Source organism: Elephas maximus, chromosome 11 (assembly GCF_024166365.1).
Source record: "Elephas maximus indicus isolate mEleMax1 chromosome 11, mEleMax1 primary haplotype, whole genome shotgun sequence".
Taxonomy (NCBI): domain Eukaryota; kingdom Metazoa; phylum Chordata; class Mammalia; order Proboscidea; family Elephantidae; genus Elephas; species Elephas maximus.
In genome coordinates this window covers 24,747,250-24,768,706 of record NC_064829.1, presented here as the reverse complement: position 1 = coordinate 24,768,706, position 21,457 = coordinate 24,747,250, and the positions used below count along the sequence as shown (strand labels likewise).

General features: G+C 38.7%; 1 protein-coding gene across 1 annotated transcript in view; it reads left to right on the top strand.

Annotated features, from left to right (window-relative positions):
- The first annotated feature begins 1,105 nt into the window (after positions 1–1,105).
- The window catches only part of L3MBTL4 (L3MBTL histone methyl-lysine binding protein 4), a 710,419-nt gene continuing 690,067 nt past the window's right edge, over positions 1,106–21,457 (top strand). Inside the window, 1 exon segment of the mRNA XM_049900533.1 lies at positions 1,106–1,338. The gene's annotated coding sequence lies outside the window, so the exon portion shown is untranslated.

The following is a 21,457-nucleotide window of genomic DNA, read 5'->3' as shown; positions in this document are numbered from 1 at the left end:
CCTTCACACCCATGTCTTTATTAAGAAGCCCTGGTGGTGCAGTGGTTAAGAGCTTGGCTGCTAACCAAAAGGTCAGCAATTCAAATCTACCAGTTGCTCCTTGGAAGCCCTATGGGGCAGTCTACTCTGTTCTATAGGATTGTTATGAGTCAGAATTGACTTGTCAGCAATGGGTTTTGGTTTTGGTCTCTAGCAAGGAGTTACACTCAAAGGAGAGTCAAGTTGCTTTGCTTTTCTTTCTTCAGGGAAGTGACTTGGATGGGAGTAGTCAGAGTATGGCCTCAACAAAGTTTGTCTAGTGTTTTCTCTCCCATACTCGCACTCCAAGTATTTTTATGCCATTGACACCAGGTAAAAATAAGTACCAAAGGCTGCTTCCCACTTAGTCATGAAAGAGCAACTTAAAGCAGATTATTAGTGAATGTGAGGCGTGTGTAGCCGATGGAAGGCAGTCAGCGTTGACATTGCCTTTGATGGACAGCCTGTGGTCTTCACATGTTTGTGTGCTTGCCTCCCTTCATTGGATTTTCCTGCGGGCTTCGGGAAAATTTTGCTGAAGTAGTGTCTTTGAACAGTTCAAAACCGAAGTTTTTTTTTAGCCAAATCTACATTTCTTGCCAGTTCTTGGTTTTGAATTCCAGTTTCACCACTTAATAGCTCTGTGACTAACTCTATGCTTGTGCAGCCTCCCTGTCTTCATAAAACTGGGATGATGCTAATATCTGCTTCATGGATTTGTGGTGAAGAGTAAATGAGAGAAAGCTCTCAGCAGTTGTCAGAAGGCAGCTACTAGGCCTTTGTGATCGTTAGTGCTGTTCACCGTGTGCCTCCTAGTGAACATGTGAAATCTGGAAATGAAGTGACATTCTGGCATCAGCCCTCCCCCCAAGTGTTTTATCTAAGAACATTCTGCCTCGGGTCAAGTAGCTCCTGGAGCGTGCTGATGAAGGGGCACAAATTCCTACAGCTACTTGGTAAAGGATGTGATAAGGCATTGCCCGTAGCCTGCCCTGTGTCCAGCTTTCAGGAGAAGGCTCAGTGCATTTGCGTAATTCAGTGGGAGAGGCCGAGCAGCTGGAACTCTGTACCAAGGAGCGTCCTCTGGAGGCCAGGAAGGAGGAAGCAAGTCTGAGAGGAGGCAGCAACCATGGTGGCTAATCCCTCAACTTCGTAGACTTCGAGGGAAGCCCACTGTCTGCAAGTACTGCTAATTCTAAGGAAGGGCTGTTTACCAATTAGCTTAAGCCATCAGAGTTTAATTTGGATTGAGCTCAATTGGCAGTAGGAGCAGGGGTGGCTGTGATCCTGTTTTCTTGGTCTTTCAGCGATTATCTCTAGGTAAGTTTTGAAATGAGAACGCTGTGTTCCATGTTTTACAAGAGATGGAGGAATGTTCTGGGTACATACATGGGGAATAAGTTTTCTGACTACTCAGAAAAGATGACATTTTAGGCCAGCAGCGGGAGGTTTACTTGACGATTAACTTCAGAGGGTCTTTCTGGTTCCGGATTTTCTTAGTTTGTGTGAGGTGAGTGTCACTTCTGGTTTTGCTTTCTGGTGCCTGTGCTGAGGGCTCTGTTAGGAAAATGTGTTTAGTGCCTTGTTTGGGGATCCCTTTAGCCACATCTCTGCCAATTAACTGCTGTTTCTTCTCTTTGTAATGCAGATAACTATTCCACAGATAGTGGTTTCCTTGGCTAGAGTAAAATAAAGTCTTCCTGTGGTTGAAGGAATACAATAAATTCATGTATTTTCTTTAAAGGCAATCATTTACATCCTTGAATCTTTCAGAAAAAGACACAGGCAAACTATGAGGGTAAGTCCAGCGTTTTGGTGGCTTCCCAGTCTTTTTGGGCATAAAATACTGATATTTAGCAGAATGTTAAGTCACAACATACTGTATTCAACTGGGTTCTTTCTGTGAATGTTCTTTTTGGGGACATGTGAAATTAAACACTCATTTAAAGATGTCTCCACAGCTGTGACTTCAACATTCATAGATATACAGAACCTATGAATATCAACTCTTTTGCATCATAAACTTACTAAAAAAATAAAAATAAACAAAAATAGAACAACCCATTGCCATGGAGTGGATTCCGACTCATAGCCACCCTATAGGACAGAGTAGAACTGCCCCATAGGGTTTCCAAAACTGTAATCTTTATGGAAACAGACTGCCACAACGTTCCGTAGTGGATCTGCCGGTGGGTTTGAACTGGCGACCTTATGGTTAGCACTTGAGAACTTAACCACTGTGCCACCAGGGCTCCGTATAAAGTTATTAACTATATGTTTCATGTAGACAGATTTATAAATCTTCCCCAATCTCTGTTTTATGTACTTGTTTTCTTTTATTCTGGAAGAACTATTTCTAGATAATGTCATTATTTAAGACATTAACTTTTCTGTCTTAAGAATTCAGTGATGCCGTGAACACTTTCAGATATTGGAAGATGACCTTTAAATAAGTATTTTATATTATAATACCCTTTTCTAGACATAGAAGCTAAAAATCATTCTCTGATATGAGAGCCTTTGTCTTTATCTTCTCTACAGCTACTTTTAGGGATCAGTGTATTTCAGAGTTGTGTGATGAAGAATGTACTGTTTATCAATAGACAGGATATTTCATATTAGTATTTTGTCAGAAAATATGTGTTAATATATAGTCTTTTCTGCATGAAGAAATTTTTAAGCTTATACATAATTAGAAGCTTATACATTCAGAGAAGGAAAAGACTAGACTTAAAAGGTTGGCAGTTATTTTCCTCAGTCTGCCCCATGCAGATACATAATTGAACTCAACAGAAGTTTTATACCGTTTCCCTTCACACCTGGTGTCCTCACAGATTGGGCCCTGTGTGCTAATGCCAGCCATTTGACTGTGCAGTGAATTTGGCTGAAACTGTGTGGTTTTCCAAAGATTAGACGTTGACAGTCTCTGTTTAATTCAGGAGGATGACCTGTGTTATTAAATCAGTTCAGCTGAGGTAAGTTATTATAAAAAATAAATGATTTAGGGTGAAATCTAGAGTCCCTTGAAGAGCTAGTGATTTTTGAAGATCATTTAATCCATAAACAATGCAGTGTTTCAAGTAGCTTTATGGAAGCAGGTATTTTTTGCGGAAAGCAGAAGGAGCTGAGGAGCCAATTTATATTAGAAGATAGTGGTCTGGTCTTTGTTGCTTTCTTGACTTCACAAGTTTTTCTTGCTCTGTGGGCATTGTTTTATCTGCATTGTGGATCTGGTGATTCATACCACTTTCTCAGTGCAGCTTTCTGTCTTGTCTGTTTTCAAATCAGAAGGTGATAGTAGAATATTCTGTTTCTTTTTCTGAGGAGGAAGCTGACCAAGTACTGTAGAGCCAATTTGAATTAGCCTAAATACTCATCGTCATGTGCATGTGTGATTAACCTACTTATATTTCCTTTTGGCATTATAATGCATTCTTTATTTTAGAAAGCTGGAAGGAAAATAACAGCTCTTTAGATACAATTGTGTTACGGGTTGTACTTTTATCTTTCTATTGCTCTCCCTCGTTGTCTGTTTGTTTTTTATTTTTTTGCTTTATAAAACATTGTTTAAGTATTTGTTCAACCTTTATAAATTTTTTTAACTGCAAGAAAGAATGTCTGTTGCATAAAATACATTCATATACACTTTACATCATGGTATGACCATCTCAGCATTTAATAGATGTTTTTGGGGATGATGATGGTAATTGCATTGATCGTAAGTATAAATATGCAAGCTTAAGTTTAAAAAGATACATAAATATTTATTAGTGGTAGCAGCATGAAAAACAGATTATTTAATTTGAAAGTTTCTACACTTAAGATTTTTCCTTGCCATAATATCTATTTGCTTTTAATTGTATTTATTTTGTTGAGAACATACTCAGCAAAACATACACCAGTTCAGCAGTTTCTGCATGTACAGTTCAGTGACATTGATTACATTTTTTGAGTTGTGTAACCATTTTCACCCTCCTTTTCTGAGTTGTTCCTCCTCCATTAATACAAACTCCGCACTCTTAGGTTACTATCTAATTTTTTGACTTGCTGTCGTCAGTTTGGTCCCATATAGATATTTCTTAAAAGAACATAATGCTCAAAGCAGACATTTTTTACTAGGTAAGCTAGATTTTTTGTTTGGTTTTACGAAGACTTCAAGGCATATTACTGGTTTAAGGTTTTTTGTTTTCGGCATGTTTAATACATTTTTATAGGCTGAGAATTAGAAAAGTTTTAAGTGAGTTATTTATTTTCTCAAACTATGTTGTGCTTTGGGTGAAAGTTTATGGAGCAAATTAGTCTCTCATTTAGCAAATTGTTTTGTGACATTAGTTGCAATCCCCGGGGTGTGTCAATACTCTCTCCTCCACCCCGGGTTCCCTGTTGCCATTTGTTTTGTTTTCCTGTCCCTTCCTGCCTTGTTGCCTTTGCTTTTGGGCAGGTGTTGCCCATTTGGTCTCATTTACATGACTGAGCTAAGAAGCACATTGCTCACACGTGTTACTGTTTGTTTTATAGACCTGTATAATTTTTGGGTGCGTAGTGAACTTTTGGAGTGACTTTAGTTCTGAGTGACTTTAGTTCTGAGTTAAACGAGTGTCTTTAGTTCTGAGTTAAACGAGTGTCTGGGGGCCGTAGTCCCGGGGTTCTTCCAGTCTCTGTCAGACCAGTAAGTTTGATCTTTTCTTGTGAATTTGAATTTTGTTCTACATTTTTCTCCTGCTCTGTCCAGGATCCTCTGTTGTGATCCCCGTCATAGTGGTCAGTGATGGTAGCCAGGCACCATCTATTTCTAGGCTTCTCTGGGAGGCTCCTCAGGCTGGCGGAGGCTGTGGTACTTGTGGTCTTAGTCCTTTGGACTAGTATTTTCCCATGTGTCTTTGGTTTTCTGTATTCTCCTTTGTTCCGCACAGGATGGGACCCAGTAGATGTATCTTAGATGGGTACTCACAAGCTTTTAAGACCCCAGATGGTACTCACCAAAGTAGGGTGTAGAACATTTTCTTTATGAACTATGTTATGCCAGTTGACCTAGATGTCCCCTGAGGCCATGGTCCACGGCCCTCAGCCCCAGTAACTCTGTCCCTTAGAGTGTTTGAATGTGCCTGTGAAACTTCCATGACCTTGCCTTAGTCATGTTGTGCTGGCTTCCCCTATCTTTCCCTTCACCAGAATTACTGCTTGTCTACTATCTGGTTAGTGATTTCCCCTCCCCACCTCTCCACCACCTCATAACCATCAAAGATTGTTTCTTTCTGTGTGTAAATCTATTCTTGAGTTTTTCTAATAGGGGTCTCATACTGTATTTGTCCTTTCGTGATTGACTTGTTTCACTGAGTTTAAATACCCTCTAGATTCATCCATGTTGTGTGATGTTTCTCGGATTTATGATTGTTCTTTATTGTTGCATAATATTCCTTTGCGTGTATGTACCATAATTTGTTTATCCATTCATCTGTTGATGGGCACTTAGATTGTTTTCGTCTTTTTGCTGTTGTGAATAATGCGGCAATGAACATGGGTGTGCATATGTCTATTTGTATGACGGCTCTTATTTCTCTAGGATGTATTCCTAGGAGTGGGATTACTGGATCATGTAATATTTCTGTTGTTTTTTAAGGAGGTGCCATATCATTTTCCACAGGGGTAGTAACATTTTACATTCCCACTAGCAGTGCATAAGAGCTCACATCTCCCCGTAACTTCTCCAACATTTGGTATTTTCTCTGTTTTTGATTCATGCTAGTAATGTTGAGGTGAGGTGGTAGCTCATTGAAGTTTTCATTTGCATTTTTCTAATAGCTAATTATTGCAAGCATTTCTTTGTGTGTGTTGTCTGCCTCAGTGTCTTCTTTGGTGAAGTATCTGTTTGTATCCTTTGCCCAGTTTTTATTTGAATTATTTGTCTTTTTATTGTTATAGTGTTACAGTATCATATAGATTTTAGAAATTAGACCCTTGTCAGATTTTTTAGTCGGTTTTTTTCCCCCAGCCTATAGGTTCTCTTTTTGCTCTTTTGGTGAAGTCTTATGATGAGCAAAAGTGTTTAATTTTTAGGAGCTCACAGTTATCTACTTCATCTTCTTGTGTTTGTGCATCATTAGTTATCATTTACATCCTATTTGCGTAGATCGCCTTTTTTTTTTTTTTTATAGTTTTCTTTGTATAGGTATTTTATGTCCCTGATTAGATTTATTCCTGTTTTGTCTTTTGGGGGGTATTATAAATGGTATGGTTTTCCTGATTTCCTTTTTGTTGATGTATAGGAATCCAGCTGATTTCTGTATGTTTATCTTGTATCTTGCCACTCTGCTGAATCTTTCTATTAGTTTCAGTAGTTTTCTTGTAGAATCTTTAGGGTTTTCTATGTAGAGTGTCATATCATCTGCAAATAGGGGTAGTTTTATTTCTTTCTTACCAGTTTGGTTGCCCTTTATTCCTTTTTGTTACATTATTGCTCTAGGTAGGACTTCCAGCACAATGTTAAATAGGAGTGGTGATAAAGAGCATCCTTGTCTTGTTCCCGTTTCAGGGGGAATGCCTTCAGCCTCTCTATGTTGAGAACGATGTTGGCGGTTGGTTTCTTATAGATGATTTTTTGTTATGTTGAGGAATTACCCTTCTATTCCTAATTTATTGAAGTTTTTATCAGGACTGGTTGTTGGACTTCATCAAGTGCCTTTTCTGCATTGATTGAGGTCATCATGTGATTCTTTCATACTGTTTCTGTGGTGGATTGCATTGACTGATTGTCTAAAAGTTTTTGGTATGATGTGTTTTCATTCTCATTTGAGCCTATGAATTTTTTGATTCCATCTTCGATTTCTTGTATTATCCAGTGATTTCCATTCAGACTTCAAGTTTTTGGCTTTTTTCTCTTGCTCTTCCTGTTATTAATTTCTACTTTTATGGCATCGTGATCAGAGAAGATCCCCGCTGCCAGAAGATGCTTTGTATTATTTCGATGTTTCGGATTTTATTGAGGGTTGCTTTGTGGCCTAAAATGTAGTCTATTCTGGAGATTGTTCCATGTTGTTAGAAAAGTTTGTATACTTTGCTGCAGTTGGTTGAAGTATTCTACATATGTCTATGAATTCAAGTTGATTGATTGTGGCCTTTAGATCTTTGGTATCTTTTTGGTTTCTTTCCTAGATTTTCTGTCCTTTACTGACAGTAGTGTGTTGAAGTCTCCCACTGTTACTGGTGGAACTATTTATCTTTTAAGTGCCATTAGAATTTGTTTTATGTATTTTGGAGCACTGTCATTGGGTGCATAGATATTTATTAAGGTTATGTCTTCTTGGTGGATTGTTTGTTTAATCATTATATAATGCCCTTCATTGTCTTTTATGGTGGATTTTACCTTAAAGTGTATTTTATCTAGGATTAGCATTGTTACTCCAGATGTTGTTTGGTTGTTATTTGCTTGATATATTTCTTCCATCCTTTGATTTTTAATATATTTATGTCTTTGTGTCTAAGGTGTTTCTCTTATATACAGCATATTGATGGGTCGTGTTTTTAATCCATTCTCTTACTCTCTGTCTCTTTATGGTTGCATTTAAACCATTTAAATTTGTTATGATTATCACTAACTTTGAGTTTATTGCTGACATTTTGTTGAACTTTTTTTGTGGAGCTGACATTTTCTTTCTTCCTCTTACTTTCCTATAATGAATTCCTTTTTGTTTGTGGATTTTTTTTTTCATTTCTTTGGTTATTATAGGTTTTATGTTTATTGAGTCTTTATGTTTTTTTTACCTTTTTATATTGATGAATAGGTTTAGTAACTATCTTTGTGGTTACAGTGAAATTTACACTTCACTTCTTAAGTTTAAGCCAGTCATTTATTACTTGATGCTGCCTTGATTTCCTCTCCATTATAAAGATCTGTACCTACACTGTTTATTCCCACTTTTATTGTTTTCATGTTGTCGTCATTTACAGATTGACATCTCTGCTTCCCTGTTTTAGATCTTTTAGTTTTGTTTTATTATTTAAATACTTCTCTTCGGTATCTTGGAAACCCTGGTGGCGTAGTGGTTAAGTGCTATGGCTGCTAACCAAAGAGTCAGCAGTTCAGATCTACCAGGTGCTCCTTGGAAACTCTATGGGGCAGTTTTACTCTGTCCTATAGGGTCGCTATGAGTTGGAATCGACTCGATGGCACTGGGTTTGGTTGGTTTTTGGTCTTTGGTATCTTGCTGATTCTGTCATTTGTCCTAGCCTCAGTTTGTTGTGTGATGTTGTTGGTTCTTGAACCAAAGGATTCCCTTTATTGTTTCTTGTAAATTTGGTTGGTTTTCACAAATTCCCTTAATTCTTGTTTATCTGGAAAAGTCTGAATTTCACCATTGTATTTGAGATAGAGTTTTGCAGGTATATTATTCTTGGTTGGCTGTCTTTTTCTTTCCGGGTTTTATATTCGTCATTCTATTGCCTTCTCGTTTGCATAGTTCTGCTGAATAATCAGAGCTTCGTCTTATTGTTTCCCCTTTGTAAGTGACTTTTTATTTTTCTTGAGCTGCTATCAGGATTCTTTCTTTGTCTTTGGTTTTGGCGAGTGTGTTTATGATACATTTTGGTGACTTTCTTTTGGGGTCTGTCTTATATGGGATTTGTTGATCTCTTTGGATGGTCAGCTTTTTATCTTTTCATGATATTAGGGAAATTTTCTGCCATCAAATCTTCAACAATCCTCTCTGTGTTTTCCATTTTCTCACCTTGTTCTAGGATTCCAATCGTGAGCAAATTTTTGCTATTGATTGTGTCCCACATAATTCTTACATTTTCTCATTCTTTCCTGATTTTTCATCAAACAAAGTCGTGTCCAGGGATTTGTCTTCAGTCTCTCTGATTCATTCTTCCATTGTTTCAGATTTTTTCCTAAAACCTTCTATTGGGTTGTCCATTTCTGAAATTTGTTGTTTATCTTTTGGATTTCTAGTTGCTGTTCTTATGACTCCTAATTGTTTATTTTGATGTTTTGTTCTTGTATTATTTTCCTGAATTCTCTTAGTGCTTTGTGATTTTCTTGATTTTGGCTACATTTTTGTTGGTTTTGTGGTTTAAGGTTTCAAGATTATCTCAGAATAATTGTTTCAGGGGTTCATCCATTCTCCAAAGCTCCAGAAAGCCTGGAGTCTGTGAGAATTTGAAATTCTGACAGCATTTTCCTCTCTTTGATCAGGATTCATCTATTAAACCTTTGATCAAAATGTTCAGTAACGGTATCTGAGCACCTTCCTGTTCTTCTGGTCTCACAGTAAAGGAGGCAGTTGTTCATCGAGGCAATTAGCCACACATTCCATTTCCTCCTTCTGTTCCTGACACTTTTTCTTCCTCTGTTTCTCCGGGTGAATTGAGACCAATTATTGTGCCTTGGTAGGCTGTTGGCAAGCTTTTAGGACCCTAGGAACTAGGCAACGAATTAGGAGGTAGAAGCACTAAACGTGTTATTAGATCAATTAACTGGGATGTTCCATGAAACCATGACCCTAAACCTCCAAACCACAGAATCAAATCACATAAAGAGTTGGGTTGTACAGAAGCACCAAAGGCAAATACGCTGGGTTGTTTTTCTTTTGGCATTGTTGTAAATATGTCTTATCACGACTTTTGCCAATTCAATGTTTTACAGGTGTACCTACCATAATCAGCTGTACAACCCTACCCTTAATCAGTACGATTTTCCCATCACCATAAACTGAAACTCAGTACTCCGTAAGCAATAACTACTGCTTTTGTCCTCCCTCCTGCCCTTGGTAACTCCAAATAAACTTTAGTCTCTATATATTTGCCTTTTCTTGTCTTTTTATACAAGTGAGGTCATACAATTTTTGTTTTTTGTGATTGATTTACTTCACTCAATGTAACGTCTCTAAGCTCTATCCATATTGTAGCATGTTTCAAGACTTCATTTTTCTCACTGGCGGAGTATTTTTCCATTGTATGTATGTACCACATTCTGTTTATCGATTCATCTGTTGATGGGCATTTAGGTGGTTTCCACCTTTTGGCTATTGTGAATAGTACTACACTGCACATTGGTGTACCAGTCTCTCTTTGAGTCTCTTTTTTTCAAGTTTTTTGGGTGTATACCTACGAGTGAAATTGCTGGGTTATATGGTAGTTCTATTTTTAGTTTTTTGAGGAATTGCCGCATTATTTTCTACAATGGCTCTGCCATTCTGCATGTTCAGTTAGCAATGGATAAGTTTTCCAATTTCCCCACAGCCTCACCAACATTTGTTATTTTCTGAATTTTTTTCTTTTTAATCTTAGCTGTCTTAACCAAAAACCAAACTTGTTGCTGTTGAGTTGATTCGTGTTCATAGCGGCCCCATAGGACAGAGTAGAGCTGTCCTATAGGGTTTCCAAGGAGCAGCTGGTAGGTTTGAACTGTGAACCTTTTAGTTAGCAGCCAAGTTCTTAACCACTGAGCCATGAGGTCTCTACCCTAGTGAGAGTAAAATGGTATTTTATTGTGGTTTTGTTTTGCATCTGATGGCTAATGATGCTGAGCACCTTTTCATATGTTTGGTGACCATTTGAATGCTCTCTTTGGTGAAATGTCCATTTAAATCCTTTTCCCCTTTTAGGATTGGGTTATTTGTCATTTTGTTGTTAAATTGATGAAGTTTTATATATATTTCCATTATTAGATTCTTATCGGACAAGGTATGTAGTTTCTGAAGCTTTTTTCCCAGTTGGTAGCTTGTCTTGCCATTGTGTCTTAAAAAACATGAAACGAAAAACAACTACCCTTACGTTTATTACTAGTCATTTTACTTGTATGGAAGTTTAACATACTTTTGTGTAGCTACTTTTGAATGATACCTCAAACTTTGTTTACAGATATAAACCATCAAACTCAATTGCTTAGATGTTAAAGGCTTAGCTATTGGAGCCTGAGATTACAGTTAGGAAATTATCATGTGTTATTTAGAAAATAATAAAACCAAAAAGAAATAAAACCTGTTGCTGTTGAGTCAATTCCTACTCATAGTGACCTTATAGGACATGGTATACCTGCCCCATGGGTTTTCCAAGGGTGTAGTCTTTATGGAAGCAAACTTCTACATTTTTCTCCTATGGAGCCACTGACGGGCTTGATCCACAGACTTTTTGGCTACCAGCTGAGTGCTTAACCACTGGGTCACTAAGGCTCATTAGAAAATCCATATGTTAGGTAAAGCTTTTGAGGGTAATAATTAGTCCTAATTAATTTTAAGTATTATTAGCCAACCACAGAAATATATTCTTTTGATTACCTTTGAGAAACATACTCTTTTAAGGTTATACGTGTAAGTATAAATTTATTAGGTGTAAATTTTTGAGTTAATCTAATTTTGTCAGTTTTCAAGCTTAGCATTTTACATAACCATGAAGAAGTTGGTATCAAAAATGTTCCCAGTGCCTCTTATCTTCCACATAGGAAGTAATACTGAAGCTTTCAGATTTGAATTGTGAACTAACTCTTTGTTCCCCGTTACAAATAAAAAATCGATTCGTATTTTTAAGAAACCGAAGAATTGTTAAACTCTTTGTTCTCAGGACCCCGTCATACTCTTAAAAATGAGTGAGAACCCCAGAGGTGCTTTTCTTATTATGTGTGCCTTATGTATCAATATTTATGACATTAGAAATTAAAATGGAAAAATTATTGCTTAATTAAAAAAAAATTATGAACTCATTACTTGTTAACATGAATAATATTTTTAATGAAAAAATAAGTATTTTTTTCTGAAGCACAAATAATGACAAGAACAGCATTGTTTTATGTTTTTGCAAATCTCTTTAATGTGTGATTTAATAGACTGCTGGGTGATCATATCTGCATTTAGTCTGTTGCGATGTTGTGCTGGTTGGAGTATATGACAAAAATCTAGCTGCATTCAGACAATGAGGGAGTACCTTAAGGACTCCCTGGCAGTATAATGGAGACCCTTGGACTATACTTTGAGAACGCTTGTTACAAGATGTTGTAAGGTTTTAAAGGTTTCCTTTTTTTTTTTTTTTTTTTCTGTCTTCAAATAGTTGTTATTAGTTGCTGCTGAGTTGATTTAGACTCATGGCCACCCCAAGTGTGCAGAGTGGAAGTGCTTCATAGGGTTTTCAAGGCTGCAACCTTTCAAAAGGAGTTCACCAGGCCTGCCTTTCAAGGCACCTCTGAGTGGACTTGAACCACTAACCTTTCAGCTAGTAGTTGAGAGCTTAACAGTTTACGCCACCCAGGGACTCCTTCTTAAAATGGTAGAGGTTAAGCAAGCATGGTGATAATAAGAAGTCATCTGAACTTCCTGGAGTAGGGTTTACTGCTGTTAGTAGTTATGTGGATTATCATATAATACTTTTGAAGCTCAGCGTTTATGTTTGCAGTATGATTCAGTATAACATAGTGGTTAAGTGGGTGTAAAGCTCTAAATTTAGATTGCCTGGGTTTAAACATGGACTCCTCCACTGACTGACTTTGTAACTGTCGGCAAGTTCTTCAACCTCCATAGGTCTTAATTTGCTAACCTGTAAAAAAGGGGCAGTAATGGTACGTGCTTCCTAGAAATGTGGTGAAGCATTAGCGATATAACTCATATAAGGCATTTCAAAATCTGGCACATAGTAATCCCTCAGCATGTTACCTGTTATTTTTATTGTCACATCTGGATTTTCAAAATCAGGTTAATGGTTATGCTACTAGTGAACACTATTTTCTTTATCTTTGTAACTTTTCACATCATACTTTCAGCTTGGCTTGTATTGTATCTGCTTTAGAATTTATCATGGATTGAATTGTGTCCCCCAAAAACGTGTGGATCAATTTGGCTGGGCCATGATTCCCAGTGTTTTGTGATTGTCTACTATTTTCTCATTTGATGTGATTTTCCTATGTGTTGAAAATCCTGCCTTTATGATGTTAATGAGTGGGGATGGGCAGCAGTAGTGTTGATGAGGCCAGACTCAACCTACAGGATTGGATTGTGTCTTCAGCTGGTTTCTTCTGGAATGTAGAAGAGAAAAGCTAGCAGAGAGACAGGTACCTCATACCACGAAGAAAGCAGACAGGAGAGAGTGCATCCTTTGGACCCAGGGCTCCTGCCTGGAGAAGCTTCTAGTCCAGGGGAAGATTGATGAGAAGGACCTTCCCCTAGAGCCAATAGAGAGAGAAAGCCTTCCCCTGGAGCTGACACCCTGAATTTGGACTTCTAGCCTAATAGACTGTGAGAAAATACATTTTTCTTTGTTGAAGCCATCCACTTGTGGCATTTCTGTTGTAGTAGCACTAGATAACTAAGACAGTGTACTTTTCCTGATTGTTAATTTTCTGTCATAATATTGCAGTGTTTTAAAGTGGTGTGAGAAGACTTAGGGGTTACTGGAGGTGTTTTGGGGCAGCTGTGGGGCTGGGTGTAGACCATGAGTGGACAGGGTCTGCTTTTAGATGTTTCATACCTGGGTTTTCCATGTAAGAGTTTGTTTAAAGCTTCTGAGGTTAAAGTATGAAAGCCACTTACCGTTAACTGCCACAGTTTACTAGCTGAGAAAACAGAGACCTGAATGTATCTGGTGATTATCCTTTTTTAAAATTTTTTCTACTTAGGATAAAGCGCCTCTGTCTAGCATTTAACGGTGTGCCTGGTATTTGTTCTAGACCATTATCTCTGTAAGATTTCATAGAAAACAGCCTCTTCATCTTCATAGGAATCATGGGAAACAAAGTCTTTCTTCTGTAGTTTACGTAGATGAGTGCTTTAGTTGGGCATCAGGGTGCTGTGACTTACCCAGTTTTGCAGAAGAAAAAACAGACACACACACCCACCACGCTTCCCTCTCATTGTTCCTCTCAAAAAATTTTTAAAAAGCCAGAATAACTAGAATCACATGGCTGGCATGGTGGGGAAGACACAGTTTCCCAACAGAGGGGGGCGCTGGTACCAGGACAGAAGGGTACTGAGCAGACAAGCATGTGAGGCCTTCTAGTGCAGAGCTTGGTCCCATTCATAAAATTTGTTTTCTGCTACTTAGACCCTTTGTTTGCTGAAAACAGAAACCCACGAGAGGTAACCTAAGGTAAAAGGGGATACTTACAGGTAGGATCCTGAGGATCTTTGCTTATGGAATCCACGGTCAGGATTGCAGGTGGTCTGAGAAGTAGAACCAGGGATTGCAACTGTGGAGGACCCTGATTCTCCTTTTTCTCCTTCATTCTTCTGTCTCACTACAAGCTGGTATCTCAGTTCTACAAGATGAAAATAGGTTCACCCAACAATTCCCAAGTCTACATGTAATAGTCCAAATATCCACTGAAAGATCAACCTGATCTTAGGTCCAGGTACACATTTCTTGGGAAGGAATCTGATTTGTCCAGCATGGGTCTGGGCCTCTCTGGAAGAGTCAGCTTTTGCCAGGGACTAAGATCATGTGGTAAACACAGGACAACTCTGTGGTAAAATACAGATGGTGGGGATGGCAGAAGATGGGGCAGGTCCTGAAAAAGGAATGCTGGAGGACAGTCCTGTAGACTGTCATACCATTTACACAGGAAAGACAACTGGATATAGTGTGGGAAGATCTGCATTTGAGTCTTGGCTTTACTGTTTCGAGCTTCAGTGGCCCCGAGCAATTCTCTTAATGGGGGTGTGGGTCTCAGTGTCCTCCTCATCAGTATAATACATTTAACATCTTGTCTGGTACTTAGTTAAAAGGTCAGTCAGGGCTATTGCTATTGCTCTGCTGCTATTGTATAATACTGATATTATTATCCTCATCATTACCAATTCTGTCTACTCAGTGTCATTGCTAAGAGCATCAAATCAGCTCCACACACATATACACATTAAGGTAATATTGCTTAATCACTATCTCATAATCTAGTGTCATCCTTATTCAGTTTCTCTCAGTTTACCTCTTTATACCATTTATTTTAAGTGATAAATATCCTTTCAGAGTTTATTAGCTTTTGTAAAATTTTTGAATGTTTGATATATAAGTTCCTAGAAAGGCAGAAACCTCTACAGTAGAGGAGGAAGTGATTTAATCTCCCGTCTCATCTGACTTTCTTAACATCCATCTTACAGAGTTCCACTTGTGTGTGAAGTGTTTATGAGACAGAGTACTGCCTTTTACTTGCCAACTTGTTATTAGTATGTCATGTAGTGATTGTGAATTATCAACTCATACTTAAATAATTATGAAATACAATGAGAGGAAAGAAAGGAAAGACTACAATTCCAAATTTACACACTTCATGAAGCCATTATGTTTGCCTTCTTCTGCTTGCTGTGCACAGGGAGGAACATGGGGTGAGATGCAGAGAAGGCAGGCTCTGATGGAGAAGTAAATCTGTGAAACACAAGGTCTCTCTCTCTCTTTTTTTATAAGCATCTGTTTTGGTCATCTAGTGCTTTGACACGGAGTGTTGGAGTCGTTCTGTCCAACTCCCTGGAATATTTTTCAGAAATTAAAATTGTTTCAATATAAAATCCCCCTCAGAATTCCCTAGAACAAATAACTTACTTAGAATGCTATGTTAAAGTAGTTTAGTTCCCTATTTCAAATATGTTATGACTTAGCCCTCTATCTATGTACAAAAGAAAAGAATGTTTAGTGAAAATTTGTTTCAGCCATTTGCTCAGGAGTATACTAAGGAATTGTTTGGGATCTTGATGCATCATTAAATGTTGACCTAAGAAGTAAGTAAATTACAGAATTTTATATTTTAAAATAATTTCAGAATGTCTTAAATGGCTGGTTAAATAAGCTCTTAATGTTGTGGGACTGGGATATGAAAATAACTGGCACAGAATGGAAACATTAGATTTTAATTAGTAAATATGGAAAGACCAATATGCTTTTTTTTTTTTTGCAAGGCATTTTCGTGACCTGAAATCCTACTGGGATTATCAACTGGAATATTAAACAGCCTAGAAATAAAAATTGCAAGTAACCCACTCAGTTTATCATCATTTGCTTCTTACACTTGTGTACACAGTCTGTGCTTGTGCAAACCCCCAGGAATGCAATATATCCCGCCTTTTTTTTTGGGGGTCTGGCCACCCTGCTTTCCTGGGACTGTCCTTTAGTCTGCTTTCTGTGAAGATAGGGCAGCCTGTGTATTTGAAAGTTAAGTTTGGTGAGCATAGAAATTGTAAACTTAGACCACACGGGCTTTTTTATGCTGTACCAGGTAAGGTCTTACAGGGGCTTGGGTTTGGTTTGAAGAGAACAGGAAGATGAGTGGGAAAACCAGAGACGCTGGCATGATGTTTAAGAGATGTTTACTTTCTAATCTTAAAGCCTTAGGCTTTTGCCAGCTTTCTTCCTTTTTGGAAGAATCTTCTTTTGGTGCTGTTGTAAAACTTTGTTGGTTTTGGAGGAACCTGCTTTGGAAGTATGCTAACTGTAGTAATTCTTACCTGTGTAGACCAAAACTAAAACCAAACCTGTGGCTGTCAAATCGATTACGACTCATAGTGACTCTGTAGGGCAGAGTGGAACTGCCCCATCATGTTTCCACAGCTGTAATCTTCACAGAAGCAGACTGCCACATCTTTCTCCTGAAGAAGGGCTGGTGGGTTTGAACTGCCCACCTTTCAGTTAGCTGCCAAGCAGTTAACCTCTGTTATCACCAGGGCTCCTTTACCTTATGTAGACCCATTGCCATCAAATCAATTCCGACTCATAGCGATCCTCTAGGACAGAGTAGAACTGCCCCATAGAGTTACCAAGGAGCGGCTGGTAGATTTGAACTGCCGACCTTTTGGCTAGCAGCCGAGCTCTTAACCACTGCGCCACCAGGGCCCCTACCTATGCAGAGGGACTTCTAAATAGGCAGTGGGCTATAGGGCAGCGCTGGGTGGGCTTGTCCCGAGCCTGTTACCAACTAGCTGTGTGATCTTGGCCAGGGCTCTGAATTTGTTTGTGTTTTAATTTTTCTTGATCGAAAATGAGATTGGATTGACCTGGCTTAGCACTACATAAACTGTGTTTAATTAAACACAAATTTATTTAATAGGCACTTAATTTTGTTAGTGGAAACGCTGGTGGCATAGTGTTTAAGAGCTATGGCTGCTAACCAAAAGGTTGGTAGTTCAAATCCACCAGGCACTCCTTGGAAACCTATGGGGCAGTTCTACTCTGTCCTGTAGAGTCGCTATGAATCGGAATCAACTCAATGGCAATGGGTTTCGTTTCTTCGGGTATTTTTTTAGTATTTCATCATAGAGATACAGTGCTCAAGGTTTCTCAACTGTATTTGTTGAGCTCTAAGGTCATATGTTGTTTTTATTCTTAGCTGCTGTTGAGTTGGCCACTGACTCGTGGTGATCCCACACACAATGGAACAAAATGCTACCTGGTCCTGTGTCATCCCTATGATCAGCTGGGGATCAGACTGTTAGATCCATAGGGTTTTCATTGGCTGATATTCAGAGATAGATTGCCAGGCCTCTTTTCCTAGTCAGTCTGAGTCTGGAAGATCCATTGAAACCTGTTCAGCATCATAGCAACAGGCAAGCCTCCATTGACAGATGGGTGGTGGCTACACAAGGTGCATTGGCCAGGATCAAATGGGTCACTTGCATGGAAGGTGAGAATTCTATCACTGAACTACCAGTGCGCCCAAGGTTATAGAGTGTAAGGGTTAAGAGCCCAGGTTTTGGAAATAGATTACTTTAAATCCTTGCTCTGCTCTTTATAAATTATATAACCTTGGGCAAGTTACTTAAACTTAGTTTCTCTGTGTGTAAAGTAGAGACCCTGCAGACTAGATAATGTATGTAAAGCACTTTGTAAACTGCCTTACAAATAGTAAGTGCCCGATAAATGCTAGCAAGTCTTAGAAATAATACATTATGGTTCAATGCTGACATATGTATCACTTGGTTCTAACATTTTCAATGATGGTGATAGATAAAGAATTGTTTCCATTGTATAGAAAACAAATTAAAACATAGTTTGAAGACCTTGGTTATAAGGTAGTGATATTAATAAGTAGTAGAATGACTTGATTGGGGCTTCTGATTCTGTTTCTAGCTCTCATTGCTCCCCCCAGCACTGCTTTCTGTAACCTTCCTAGAAGTATATCAAACATTTCTTAGGTTGAGATTCTACAATACTGTCAGTATTGTAGACCTTCTTTTACACAAGTACCTGGAATGGAAGATTGAAGGACGTTGTCCAAAATAGACTTACCTAGTGTAAGTTAGACCTGGAAGAGGTCTTAGAGAGGTCATCTTCCGGGATAGTCCAGTCCATTCATTTTATAAATGAGGTCCTTAGCCCCCAGAGCAGTGAAGTACCTGGCTTAGAGCCACCTAATTTATAGTGAAATCATTTTCAGCACCACGATGGAGGGAAAAGGTGAGACTGTAGCAGAGGACAGCACGTTTTGTGAAGTTTGTCCTGTTTTATCTGTCCATGACTTAGTTAAGGAAATTTTTTAGCAGCTGCAGTTTTGTGTCTTCACGTGGAACTGAAAGAGGACTGTGAGGTAATGAGATTATGTTCTGAACTTTGAAGCATTAAATGAAGTCAGCCTGAGATAAAGCTCTTAATAGATGGATGCATGAGTAATTCCATTTTGATGTTTGTAGCACAAGTTATGCATCTTACATAATCTGTAATGCTTAGGCAACTGATTTTATCCACCAAGTGACCAAAGAGTCCTGCTGGTCTCTGTCCTTTACGCATGTGGTTTGATTTTTCTCTGATGATTTTTTTCAAAAGTCCTGATTGCGATAATTGGGGCCCAGTTGTCGAAGGAAATTTGCGCAGTTGCTTCTGTACATGTAGCATTTTGATCAGGGCAATTTCAAATCAGGCAATTGGCATTTGGAGACCTCTCTCATTCATATTAAGAAGAGCCATCTTTTTCTTTTCAAGTCTTCAGTACCTGGAATTAGAATAGACTAGAGGTGGGGGATGGTGGGGTGGATGGTTTAATAGGAAAGATAGTAAAAATGCATTGAGCTGCAGAAAGGAAAGAAGGTACGAGCTATTTCACTTTTCAGGATTTTTGTTTACTGCTTTTACATATGACTAAATTTTTTCTTATCAAGTTTCACCCAATAAAGATTTAGGAATTTCACATAATCTTTCAAATTTTGATAAGAATGTAACCAAGAAAACATACAATAGTGCCCAAGACTCCAGCTTACAATCACCGTTTCTGTTTAAGATAAATGTCAGTTGCCATCAAGTTGGCCCCCAGCTCACGGCAGCCCCATGTATCACTGCCTAGGCCTTGTACCATCCCCATGATTGTTTGGGGATGGGACAGTTATGATCCATTGGGTTTCCACTGGCTGATTTTTGTAAGTAGATGACCAGGCCTTTCTTCCTAGTCTGTTTTAGTCTGGAAGCTCCGCTGAAACCTGTTCAGCATCATAGCAGAACTCAAGCCTCCACTGACAGGTAGGTGGTGGGTGTGTTTCAGGTGCACTGGCCAGAATTTGAACCTGTGTCTCCTGTGTGGAAGGTGAGAATTCTACCACTGAACCACCATTGCCCCCTTAAGATAAATGAGATTTTTTAATTGCATTTTTGGGTTAGACTCAAGCATGCTAAAATGTTTCAAGTAGAAACTAATTGGATAAGAATGATGTAAACTAAACCAAACCCATTGCCGTCAGGTGTATTCCAACTCAAAGTGACCCTATAGAGCAGAGAAGAACTGCCCTGTAGGTTTCCAAGGAGTGGCTGGTGGGTTTGAACTACTGACCTTTTGATTAACAGCCAGGTTCCTAACCACAGTGCCACCAGGGCTCCAAAACACATGCCCAAGGTGGGGCCTGAACCCATGACTCTGAGATTGAGCCTCATGCTCTGCCTATGGAGCTAAAGGGGTAAAGCAAAAGGCAGGTATGTTCAGATTGATCCAAAATACCCATTACTACCCCCACAAACAAACAGAAACAAAAAACTTCTATAAGAGGAGGATGCATGCATGGCTATTCCAGTTGTAAGTAAAAGCTTTGGCAGGATGCTGGCCTACACAGTGTTGGTTTGGATCTCCTTTCTGCGGGCTGGCCTGTGGCTTTCTTGTGAGTAGTTGCAGTGCTCTCTGCTTCCCCAAGGCAGTCTTTGGAGTGTAAATGTGTTCTTACACTAGCTCCTGGCATGGTGACTTTGTGCAGACACAGAGAATACTACACAACTATTTTGGACTTGACACAGTGGCTGCAACAGTGGGCTTAAGCATAACAATAATTGTGAGGATGGCGCAGGACCAGGCAGCATTTCGTTCTGTTGTACGTAGGGTTGCTCTGAGTCAGAACTGACTCGACGGCACCTAACAACAACAACATTTTGGATTTTAAAATATACAGACACAGAAAGTCCAGATGAATCAAATGGCTTTTATTAGTAAGTAGAAAGAGCTTAGAGAAGATGGTATGAGAGTGAGGTAAAGAGAATGAAGTTTAGGATTTTTAAAAGCTAAGATCCAGTATCAGAGCAGGGATGAACCCTAGTGGCCCCACCCGTGCTGCTAAGGTGGACTTTCATTGTGGTCCCAGAGGAGTGGGAATGGCCAACCCCTGGGACGAATCCCGCAGAAATTGGTGAGTCACTTTGCATACACATAGTACTAAAGTAAGATCTCACTATTTGGATCTTCATAAATTTGAATTAAGAAAAGTAATTCACATGAGTATTAGGGGGGAGTACTAAAGCTTATCATTACCTAGCACACTGTTTAGTCCTAAATCTTGTAAGTTAACGGAGTTTTAATGTTAAAGGGGTTGACTAACGTGCAATTGATAGGCTTTAAGTCATTGTGATTCACTGATGGAAGGTAAGTCCTGTTCTTGAATGTAGTCAAAGACTAATTCTTTAGAATTATTCCACTGTCCAGACCCTTTATGGTCAGATAGTTGTTTCCACTGGTGTAGTGTTCCTATATTGCTAAGCTTCTTTACAGTTACCGTCTATTTTTTTGAGTACTGAGGCTCTCTTTAGACAAAGTGGAAGGAGGTCACTGTTACCCAGCAGTTTGATTGGCTTTCAGGCTTTCTGTCTTAAAAACAGCAACAATAAAGACCCTTGCCTTATCACAGCCTTGTTGAAAACATTTCAAGTGAATGAAGAATTGAGTTATTTAAAATCTTTTAAGGCACTAGCTTTGTGTGTTCTTGACAGAATTCGTTGTTAAAAAATCATCTCTCTGATATTTTTGTACTTTTTGTTTCATCACATTTGCTTAACTGAAGTCCAGAGAATTCTTTCCTCATGCATGATATTAAAATTCTGTAATAGGAACGCTTATTGAAAATGACAAGTGGAATGCGTATGTGATTAGTAGCAAGCAAATATACACAGCTCTTTTGCTTTAATCATGGTCTTTTGAAAGCTGCGGTTTTAGCACTACCTCGTGAACAGTTTTGTTGATTTGTATCATGCTGTGAGTTTTTTTATGAGTTACGTGTTATGTGGGAAACCCTAG